The following is a 4,717-nucleotide window of genomic DNA, read 5'->3' as shown; positions in this document are numbered from 1 at the left end:
CTTACTGTTTTGTACCATATGAACCAATAAAATGAAATGGAGTTCATTTTCTACTGTTCTGTATCTTATTGGACTAATGATATGGAATAGAATGAAATAGAGTTTTATATCATATTGTTCTTTATCGTATTAGACTAAAGAAATGAAATGGAAAAAATGATTTGAATGTGATAAAATAAATTTACTTAAATAAGGAAATCAACTTTAGAATTTTTTTTTTTTAATTTGATACCTTCGAATATTTCAACCCGGTTCCCCCCTGTCAGTGATGGAGGTAAGATGGCCTGGCATGGCAAAAGCGTCTAGTCGTTCGGATGAGACAATAAACCGAGGCTCCGTGTGCTACAGGCTTTGCACGTGAAGATCCCTCGACAGTTGGAAATCGAAAAAGAGCAGGCTTATGCTGCTGTCCTGGCAAAATTTCCCCCATTGCACCCTGCATGTCCGTCTTCATTAGCCCACATGGTGCAGAAAATTAGGACGTAAAACCCCATTTATTTCATTATTTCTTTTTAATTTAAATGTTTATATAAGGGACGTAATTGATAAAAATATTCATTTAATTTAAATAGTCAAGGGAGAGAACTGATCACAATTGTTATATTATGATAAGAAATAAAAACATATTTCCAAATTTTCCTCTCCGATGTCCATGACATTGATAGTTACTCCACTGTAAATTGATAAAGGTTGTGATAGTATCCATCAATTATTACAGTAATATGATTAGATACTGGAGAGTGGAAGTGTCTGATCTAGAATAGAAACATGTCTTTAAAAGTTAATTTTATTTCTTGTTAAACTGTTCAAGATGACAGGAGAAATGTCACATGTCTGTTAATTATAGCTACAATTAAAACACAGTCTACGTTTATATATAGAGAGGGCAGGGCAATAACTACATCAAGGGGAAGTCATGCAGAATTTGACAGAAAAAAAATTGTGTTAAAAATTTTCAAAATACAAATATATTAACCGCTAAATATTTCGATTATTTGATGTTTACTGTAACGATGGTTACTGTTTGAAGTCTGTTGAAAGCGTTGCGTTGAAAGATATAACTGACTTTAAATACCAAGACTCTAGTCACGGCCCTGGTTCGGAGGTCGTATAGCTGCTTAGACGATTTCCGTAAAGTTAACCACGTGCGTTGATAGCTGTTCACGTTAAACATCCTTTGAAATGATAGCTCCAGGTTTTCTTTCGTCTGAATTCCAACCCGGTGTGTATTAATCGTTTATCAAGCTTTACTGATTATCAACTCAACAACCAAATGTTTTTATTGTAATATTGTGTGTGGTCTGTTTTTACCAGAAATAAAAATTCACGAAACAACCTGATGATACATCCGTCCAATTCATTAAAAGTGCTTGAAAAAATAATAGAATACCAATACAGAAAGATCGTATGTTGACCTACTTTGATAACTATCTGAGGCCTGTTCTGAGAAACATCTAAAGTTTCTGATACCATCTTAGGAACTCCATTGGATGATATCTATAAGCTCACTACTTGAAAACTTACAGATCCGTTTTCAGAAACATGGTTACTCTGAGATAAAGATTATCTTTAAAATTCATGAAATAATAGGCAGACAATCACCCAACAAACTTCTAAAATTAACTTGAATTTAATCTTCGTCAATATGTAATAGACTGATATCGGCCTCTATTCCAGCCTCTAATGGCTATTTTGAATGTTGTACTTGTCAAAATATCTCTCAAGTGGAAATGTCTCATTCATTCAACCATACTTATGTCTTCATTGTTCAACACCAAGCCTCGTCTTCATGCACCTCCACCTACATGAACCCAAATCAGGTGCCAAAAGTAGGACGTAAAACGTCATTTAATTTCATTTGATGTTTCATCATCATCATTATTACCATCGTTGCTGCATTTTGACTTGAGGTTCGACAGTAAGCTGTCCCCCATTAAATCAGTCTGCACCTATTTGTACTCCCAGTCTCGGCGCTGCCACTGTCATTATCATCATCATCATCATCATCATCATTATCTTTGTAAAGCATTAAGCCCCGCCTTGATGTTAGCTGTATCATCATCATCATTATCTTTGTAAAGCATTAGGCCCCGCCTTGATGTTAGCTGTATCATCATCATCATCATCATCATTGTAAAGCATTAGGCCCCGCCTTGATGTTAGCTGTATCATCATCATCATCATTATCTTTGTAAAGCATTAGGCCCCGCCTTGATGTTAGCTGTATCATCATCATCATCATTATCTTTGTAAAGCATTAGGCCCCGCCTTGATGTTAGCTGTATCATCATCATCATCATTATCTTTGTAAAGCATTAGGCCCCGCCTTGATGTTAGCTGTATCATCATCATCATCATTATCTTTGTAAAGCATTAGGCCCCGCCTTGATGTTAGCTGTATCATCATCATCATCATTATCTTTGTAAAGCATTAGGCCCCGCCTTGATGTTAGCTGTATTATCATCATCATCATTATCTTTGTAAAGCATTAGGCCCCGCCTTGATGTTAGCTGTATCATCATCATCATCATTATCTTTGTAAAGCATTAAGCCCCGCCTTGATGTTAGCTGTATTATCATCACCATCAGTACAACACACGTAGTTTTATCAGATGGTATAAAAGACATTTGCTTCATGTAACTTAATCTATCGACCGATTACAATAATTGGTGAAATAACTCTTTGAAAAATGCTTTATTTCAGGATTCCTATCGTCACCCGAGATTTTAACAAGTATTTATTTTTATCTCTAGCTACGATTGCTACTAGAGCAATTTAGGTTTAATTGTCCCCATTCATAGAAGTCGATACAGTCTTCATTAAGTCGATTGTCAGGCAGTGTTTTTAAGATCAAGATAATCGACATAATAAGTCTGTAAATAACACGGCCTGTTTTTATCCAAGATTAAGTAAATTGGAGAGAATTAGTTCTGTTTTTATCGTAGAAGAAAGACGACACTTGAACAGTACTTTCTCCCTCATTCCTGTCTTCTACCAATTTAACTAATTTCAGGAATTATTCTAATACCGGTGCCAATAGATCGTTTATTATTCACCCCTTATTTCTAATCCTGATCTAGGTCATTTTATGAAAACACGATCGTCTCAATGTAAATCTAAAGATGCTTAGTGAGTTCGATAACTTCAGTCCAAAACATTAAAGTTAACCTCAAAATCTAAATCAAGCTGGCCTGACGAAGATTTTTTATCAGAAACTTCATGAGATGTCAGATAAATATTAATAACAGATTCCGTCCATTTGGAACAACTATAAAACTGGGTCGGATGGAGAAATCGAGGCACGTAATTGGACAACCATAATTACACAGTGAGATCTTTAACTCTGTTGAATTTAACATCCAGAAAACTTTGAAAATGATAGGTGGGTGTGTTTTATTTTCTGACAGGGATTAATAAACATCCCCTACAAAACCCTGGACGTTCTGAGTCCTCAAGTTTATTCCCAATTCCATACTCAGCACTTCCCATTCGACTATAATCCTGGAAGTTATTGTTTTATCTATAATATTTATAAACGTCGTGTCAGTAACAATAATTTAGCTATCGTAAAATTCGGCCGTGTGCCCGGTGGAAAATTCGAAAAAAACATTCGATAACAAAGGAATATGTTATGGTATGATTCACTTCTTCAAAGGTATACTATCTCTGCGGATGACCAACAAATTAAGATTTTTAGCTTGCCTTGAGCCTTTGTTCATCAGTGGTGTCATAACTATACAACAGAATCTCTCTATAATCCAATAAATTCATAAAACTAAGTAATAATACATCAAACTAAGTAATTTTGAAACATGCTCAGAAGAGTTTTTCAATAATTACTTAGTTTAATGGATATATCGTCTTGTATAGAGATTCAATGTTTTAGTCTTGGTACCTGGTAATTCTAACTAATGAATATATACACTTGTTGACCAAGTTGAGACTTTCTAAAAGGTAGTATTCCCATAATAACGAAGCACATAACTTCTCAGCACAATTTACACGTGTCGTCATCATCTCCGCTTCTGAATGTAGTTGAAATCTTAAAACAATCTAGATGAAAGAGATCGGGTATAAATAAAATAAACAATATCAATCAATATGCTCAGTCTCATATTTACATCATCGTGATTTGATATTGTTTATTCTTCTCTATATGTCAACAATAAAGTTGTTTATTTTCTGTTCACGTGAATGATTTGTCTACATTCTAGGTAAATATTATATCTATGTTACTATCGAATTCATTTAAAACATGTATATCTAATAGATAGTCTATTAACCACCACAATCCATACTTCCTTCCGTCCCACTTTGTCAATCGGCTCGACAAATCTTGCCCTATCCTTTCCTCGGAGGTGATATACTGATGAGATATCAGCACGTTGAGGCCCATATCCATGGCGTATGAATAAGAATCCGTGTATCACGTCCGAGGTAAGTTTAGGGCAAGTTTTGTCGAGCTGATTCCACAATAAAGCATTCCCTGGTTCAGCTGAAAAATGTCACTAGAAATTGATTGTTTTGTTTTGTGCCTTCATATTCCCAGCAAGCAGATAGTGCAAACCATATATTTCGGTTTTCTAATGTGTAGTTTAAGGCAGTGGCGGAACCAGGTTTACCTCCGAGAGGGGGCGAGATATCTAAGATTGCCCGATTATCTAACCTAGATTTTTGCTTTCGGGGCTGCGAGGGAAGGGGGTGGGGTGTCGTCT

Source organism: Lottia gigantea (genome assembly GCF_000327385.1).
Source record: "Lottia gigantea unplaced genomic scaffold LOTGIsca_178, whole genome shotgun sequence".
Lineage (NCBI taxonomy): Eukaryota > Metazoa > Mollusca > Gastropoda > Lottiidae > Lottia > Lottia gigantea.
Note: the sequence above shows the minus strand (reverse complement) of the source record.